This window comes from Trichomycterus rosablanca, chromosome 15 (genome assembly GCF_030014385.1).
Source record: "Trichomycterus rosablanca isolate fTriRos1 chromosome 15, fTriRos1.hap1, whole genome shotgun sequence".
Taxonomy (NCBI): Eukaryota; Metazoa; Chordata; class Actinopteri; order Siluriformes; family Trichomycteridae; genus Trichomycterus; species Trichomycterus rosablanca.
Genome location: NC_086002.1, coordinates 26,906,144 through 26,913,168, shown reverse-complemented (window position 1 = coordinate 26,913,168; position 7,025 = coordinate 26,906,144). Strand labels below are relative to the sequence as shown.

General features: G+C 38.9%; 1 long non-coding RNA gene across 1 annotated transcript; it reads left to right on the top strand.

The window, feature by feature from the left end:
- Positions 1 to 2,604: 2,604 nt before the first annotated feature.
- Positions 2,605 to 4,773, top strand: LOC134329162 (uncharacterized). Its single transcript, XR_010014817.1, has 2 exons — positions 2,605 to 2,771; positions 4,659 to 4,773. It is a non-coding gene; the product is annotated as an uncharacterized LOC134329162 (long non-coding RNA).
- The last annotated feature ends 2,252 nt before the right edge of the window (positions 4,774 to 7,025 follow it).

Here is a 7,025-nt window from a genome sequence, read left to right as displayed (position 1 = left end):
GTGTTAAAGGAAAACTCTGACCAGAGTTATTTTAACACAAAGTATTTTAACACTAACACTTAAGATATAAGTAGGTTATATCTTGCAGAGATAAAAAAAACAAAAAAAACAATACCAGTGTTATCAGTAATACTTTTATAGCGTTGATATATTTCTCACTGACTAGAGTTAATTTAACACTTTTTTTTATTAGTAAATTTAACACAGGTTTTATATATATATATAAAAAAAAAAACATAATTAAAAGTGTTTCATCCATTGTTTTATTAAATGGATTTTCTGCAGTAGAAAAACATTTGTGTGGGGAAAAATACATGCTGTGCTGACCTGAAAGCCTGAGGAGCAGTATGGCTTACAATGGTCAGATTTATACATTTGAAATATGAATACAGACTAAAACGAACAATGCAACAACACCACATACATGCCATCATCTGGTCCATACGATTGGCCGTCTTAAAGTCGTCATAATAGAACTGGATTTGCAAGGCATTTGTAAACAGAGAACAGAGGATGGTTTTTAAAGTAACTTCCATCACTGCAGTCCTTGTACACACTCCCAAGAGATGAGGTAGGTGCTTTGATCATCACAAATCTCTGAATTTCTGAACATGAATTTCAAACTTTCCAAAATAGGAATATAAATGAATGTGTCATTCACAGGCATTTGACTGTAAGTGCCAGTTTTCTTGTCGCATTTACTATCACACCCAACTCCCAAAACAATTTCCACTGGCACAATTCCCCACTTCTCCCTTTTAGCGTCAGAATTAAAACATGCAAAGAGGTTTTCAAAATCTTCCAAGTTTTGTTCTACAACTGACCTTATAAGAAATGTTTCAGGAACTACTGAGAGAACGTTATGCTTAATATGTGAGTGCACCTCTTTGTGAATTCTTCCAGATCACAAACAATAGAAGCCACTACACTAGTGGCAAGCACCACTTCCTTGTAGTTTGACAACAGATGTACACATGTTTTCATATATTCTGAAGAAAGCACAGACCCACTCTCCTGAAAATGTCCTGTTTACACCTGAGACTGTGTACATAAATTTGGTGCTGAAGTGGCTGATAAGATTCTTGAAGGAGATACCACACCTCGAAGTGGAATTACTGTCAGGATCACTGTAGAACTGATGTTGTTCTAGCTGAAAAGATCACCCAAAGGTCACTCATTTTACTACAGTTTGTTTTTAAACCAAGACATCCAACAAGTTCATGGTCGGGTGTCCAAATACTTTTGACCATATAGTCTATAAACCAACACTGTTTTTGTATTTAAAGTTGACATGTTTTCTTGTTTTTTTAAGTCTTTCTGACTGTTACCTAAAGGTAAACCTTCTTGTGAAATCGGATGTCAGCAGAAAGGAGAAAAATGTAGAAACTACGATGTCATTGTTTATATTTCTGATGTTAGTTTGTTTCCGATTTCATAGTTTTTGTGATGTCATAATTTTTGTTTCTGATGTCACAATTTTTTCTTTCTGCTCTTGTTCAGGTTATGTGTTCGTGGCCTTGGTCAGCTACAAATCTCCAAACTTTAGCAACACTCTAAAACAGAACCAGGGTGTCGAGTCATCAGACAGAAACACCACCCACACGCTCAATTCCCGGGTGGTTACGGTGCTCATCAGTAACAAGGACACACAGTCTCTGTCCGAACTGCAGGTACAACAATAACATGTATATACCCTCCAGAAGCAGACTAGTAATCAGAAGGTTGCCAGTTCAAGTCCAACCACCACCAGGGTGCCATTGTTGGGCCCCTGAGCAAGGCCCCTCAAGCTAATAGTGCTAAATGCTGTAAATGTAAATATGGCCAAAAGTATGTGGATACCTTACCATCAGCTTGTTATACAACTTTGGCTCTAATAGCCTTATCCTCTCTAAAAGGCCAAAAAGACTTTGGAGTGTGTCTGTGATAATTTGTGCCTGTGTGAGGTAAGAAAAAAATGCATTTCTAACACTGTGACAATTATTAATTCTCTTCTTGCGCCTGCTTCTGTCCCACAGGAAGGTGAAGTGAACTACAGCTGCCTGTATTTGGAACAGACCAAAGGTGCGTGGTCAGGATGGGCTGTAGGAAGGTGGGGTTTAACTCCACACATCACACATGCTGCTTGCACCTGGAATCACCTGAGCAGCTTCACTGTTTTAATGGCCCTTTATCCCATCAAGGTAAACATACCCTTCAGTTCTCTACCAAAAGTGTTCCAATTCATCCCTAAAGATTGGATTAGGTGTCCAATGGTGGTGTTTTTTTACTATGTGTTGGTTTTGTTTGCCTATACACTATATAGCCAAAAGTATGTAAACACATGATCATAAGCTTGTTAGACATCGCAGTCCAAAAACATCTGCATTAATACAACAGCCTTCACTCTTCTCAGAGGGCTTTCCACTGACTTTCCACAAAGTAGGCCTGGTTCACAGTCACTATTTCCATTCATCCAATTCATCCCAAAGATGTTCAGTGGGGTGGAGGTCAAGGCTGTGTGCAGGCCATAGGAGTTCCTCCTCAATGTACTCATCAAACCATGTCATTATAAAACCTGTTGTCCCAAAATTAATTAGTCTCTCTCTGCAGGGCTGCAGTTTCAGTAGGTGTGGATCACTCGGGTCAGCCTGTCCCTCTATCTGGTCTGTCTGGTCCTCTGCATCCTCACCTTTGTCTTCTGCTGCTTCATCAAATAAACTCGTACCACCATCCATCACCACCTGTGCATGTGCCTCTTCATCACCAACTTCCTCTCCAGCATGAGCAACAAGGTGGGTGTGTGAGCAAGGTCGTGGGTGTCCATTCACTCTTCAGTCATCGGTTTACCTCAGTCAGGGTGGCAAGAAAAAGTGTCATATTAGCTGGTGGTTTTTATTTATTTTGACAAAAAAACTAGCTACTAACTAGTATTGGCCTGCTGCTAGTGGGCATGTCATGTTTTTTATTTTTTTGGCTTTATTTATGGTGGATTAAAAGTTCTCACTTTTATATAGTACGCAGCTAAATGGCTAAACACAACACAACCTGCATCTGTATGACTGTATGCTTATAAATATAATAATATGCTAAAAAAAATATGACATGCTTTAATGTCCCAAACATTTTGCACTCCTCACATTTCTGTTATTTCGGTTCTGTTCACTTCTTAGAACCTATGTGCTATTTTTAATGAAACCAAAAACGCATAATCATTGAAGTCGATACACAACGTTGTTGCTTTCTGTTCACTCTAAAACTTGATCGTGACGTCACAATTCCCGCAAAAAAAACTACAATTCTTTGTATTCAGTTGTGAATGAAGGTTCCTGTTTCGGAACATATCGATTTTTGGTGACAATGCACCGGAGAAGATCGAAATTTAGGTCCGGAAAGATCCAACAGACCGCACAAGCACCTGAATACTGTATGTGACCCACAAGCCTGGAAATACAATACTATGTACAGTGTTGTGAAATACAGACAGTGAAATTGCATGAGCCTTTTCTCACTTATGGAGAGTCGCACGCAGATCTCCACTTCTGTAAAGGCATCTTGGGCTACTAACCAGGGTCCTTACAGTGTTGCAGACCCCGCCCACTTTTTATTCCGGTCTTTGCCCAACCCAGCAGACTAGTGGCCGATTTTTGTCTGCTGCACTGTCAGTCGTGGCCAGCCCGGCCAGAGATTCAAACTGTGAGAGATCAAAATCCCAGCACTGGTGCCCTAGCAGATAATCTCGCTGGGCCCCCTGCCCCCTCCCCCCCCCCCCCCCCCCCAACCCTAATTAACCATAGAGCTAATCATAATCTTAGTTCTAACCCTAATTTTTCCCTGACTGTAACCCTAACCCAGAACTCGGCTTGTTTACTCCAAGCACTCTCCAAACATCTTGGATCTCCCCCCCCAAGTTTATTTTAAGTCTGAGGAACCAAACAATGGATTGCATTAGTTATTTTACTAAATAATGTTTTTTTACCTCTTCTTTTAATTTCTTGGTTTTACAGCAATGGTTTCAGTAAGCAGTAGACTTTCTATTTTAGAGACTTTAAAGGCGATGAAATAACAAGGCAAAGACACGAGTAAATTTTAAATAAATGCAGATATCTAGAACTCTTTGGAAGTCTTATTTTAAATGAATTCAGACTATACACCACAGTGAAATTAGTAAAATCAGAACACAGTGAAATCAGAACTGGTAATTTTCCTAAAGGCATGTCAAAACAGGCAAACGACCTCACAACAATTATTAAGCCATCATGTCATAGTCAAAATACCACCACCAAAGTAAAAAAAACCACACACAACTGGATAATGATTAACATGCAAATTCTAAAAGAACATTACAGTGAGGTTTAAACAAAATTGAACAAATCCATTAAACAATTTAAACTACCTGATTGGGAAATAGATTCAAACATAAACTTAAGGATGAAATTCTGCATAGAACCAAAACAACACTGACAGCCAGATTGGTTTCAAATGAGACAGGGTCATCTGACGTGGGTCAAAACAAGGTCAGCCTCTGCAGGACTAAAACAATACACACTGAAGTCCACCCACAACCTAAATCAACACAGAAACAAGATACTATAAGACCACAGGTCAGTAGCAGTAAAAAACATAATGCAATCATTGGTAATGTCAACTTACCTAAAACAATATTTCTTTACTCTCCTTAGCTGCATCGCAGAAAGGGGGCAGAGGAGACTCCGAGAGAGAGGGGAAGGACAAGACGATGCAAAGGTTCTCCAAATGGCAGTCAAATAAAGGCCTATTCTGAGCCCTCCCTTCATTTCCCTGTAATAATAGCCCTCTTAATCAATTAATCAAAGCAGAATTAATACCTCTATTCAGGATATCAGATCCCTGTGCAAGGGAGAGTCAAAGTTTCAGGTGCCTACAAAACATCCCAGAACCAAAAAAAAATACAGATTGGTCACTTGACATTACCAGACCCATTATATTTGAATTTGGCCAGAATACCTTATTTTGACCATCCAGACATCCAGGTGGATAGCTTCCCAGGGGCCAACTTTTTGCACATTGCCAAAGTCCTGCAGAAGCTGACCCCGAACCCCAGCATGCAGACGGTCATCCTTTCCTTGGGTATAAACAGCAAAGACTAGCAGGTGTACAAGATGGCCAAAAAACAACTGCAGGAGCTGCCACCGTTTATACACCTCTCATTTATTTCTCTGACCTTTTACAGGAGCAGCAGCAACACAACTTGAAGATACTTGATGATTTTATTAGGGAGTGGGGCAACCTTTTACAGGAACTAAGCCAATTGAGATTTAAGGTGGACCCTAGGAATCCTGTCCATTGGACCAGGGATGCAGCTCTCCAGATTTTGGTTAGACCAGTTAAACTTTTGAGGATTTTAAAGTGCCGAACACAACCTTTAAAGAAAAACATCATTAACCTTTCACAAACTTTTACTCTCACAGATGCTCAAGAAAACATTCTGAGTAAAGGATTAACCTTTGATCCAGTTCCACAAAATGGCAATCTGGGGGAACTCGGAAGGGACATCCATGTGTTTAACAAAAAACTTAAAATGTTGGACTATTTTCAATATTAAAACAATAACCTCATGTTTCCTTTTTATAGACAGATCCTCATTGTGAGCTTGTACACCAATATTGACACCAATGTTGGTGTACAAGCAGTGAAGAGATGCTTTAACAAATACCCAGATCCAACTCGCCCAGATAAATGCATTCTAAAACTGTTGGAATTAAACTTCACTAGAAATGACTAAATTCAACTCAGAAATGTATTTACAAATTCATGTTACAGCCATGGGCAAGAAATTTGCGCCTGCCGACACAAACATCTACATGGCAGAATGGGAGGAAACACTATTCACTAAATGCACACACTTGCCCATGATGTACTATAGATACTTGGATGATATCTTTGGCATCTGACAACATGACCGTACCTTATTTGAACAGTTTTTGGAATTGGCCGGTTCACATCACGAACGTGTTGATTTATTTATTTATTTATTTATTTTAGACACTACCATCTTTTTCATGGCTAAAAATGGACACAAAACATTACATACAAAAATATTTTTCAATCCTACCTACACAGTTCACTGCACAAATCATGTTATCACCCCAGACATACTTTCAAAAGACTATTGAGTCTTATTAAATCTAATTAATTAATCTAAATTAAGTCTAATTAAATCACAGAAGTCACTCAGGTTTTCTTTAAAGCGTTACGACCACGGGGATACTCGAAACAGTTTCACTGCTCAATTAAAGCTGAAACTTTGTGAGAATTAACCACACAGATGCCCGTGGGTAAACTGGACTCCCAAGACATCATCCCGTTAATCACAAGCCACAGCTTAAAAAATTCAAAGTCAATCCTGCCTATAAGAAATGCTTGCAGTGAATATATGTGTGGGTGTGGGTATGTGCATCTATGATGACTTGTATGATTAAACTAAGCATTTATGCATGTACATTTTGGATATTTATTTCTTTATGATGTGGGCAACTAGACAACTATATTTATTACTTATTTGTCATATATAGGTGAGTGTGCTTGTGTACACAGGGATTTATGGATGTGTCTATATGTATATATACTTGGCCCCCACAGACATACACCTGGAGTCATGCTCAGGTGGGTTCGGAGGGTCCTGGGGCACACCCACAGCAGATAAAAAAAAAAGTACTAATAGGGGTTTGCAGTGGCCTATGGGTGCCATTTTTTTTCTTTTAGATTTATAAGAACCCAATTAGGACTTAACTAATACTTTTTGCATGCAATACATGGGGGTGAGTGTAGGCGGGGACAAGCAGAGGACAACACACGTGTATGTATACATAAGAAAAGATGGTGTGCGTGTGTAAATATGTTCATACAGGTATTTCCTTGAGTTTACCAGATTAACTTTCCTCTTCTAGCATGGCCTTAATAAACACAACCCTGAATATATTCTTAATAAACCTAAAAATAACCTCATATAATAACCACAAAACCTCAATATAAAATAACCCTACACAATAGCAATAATAATAACTATA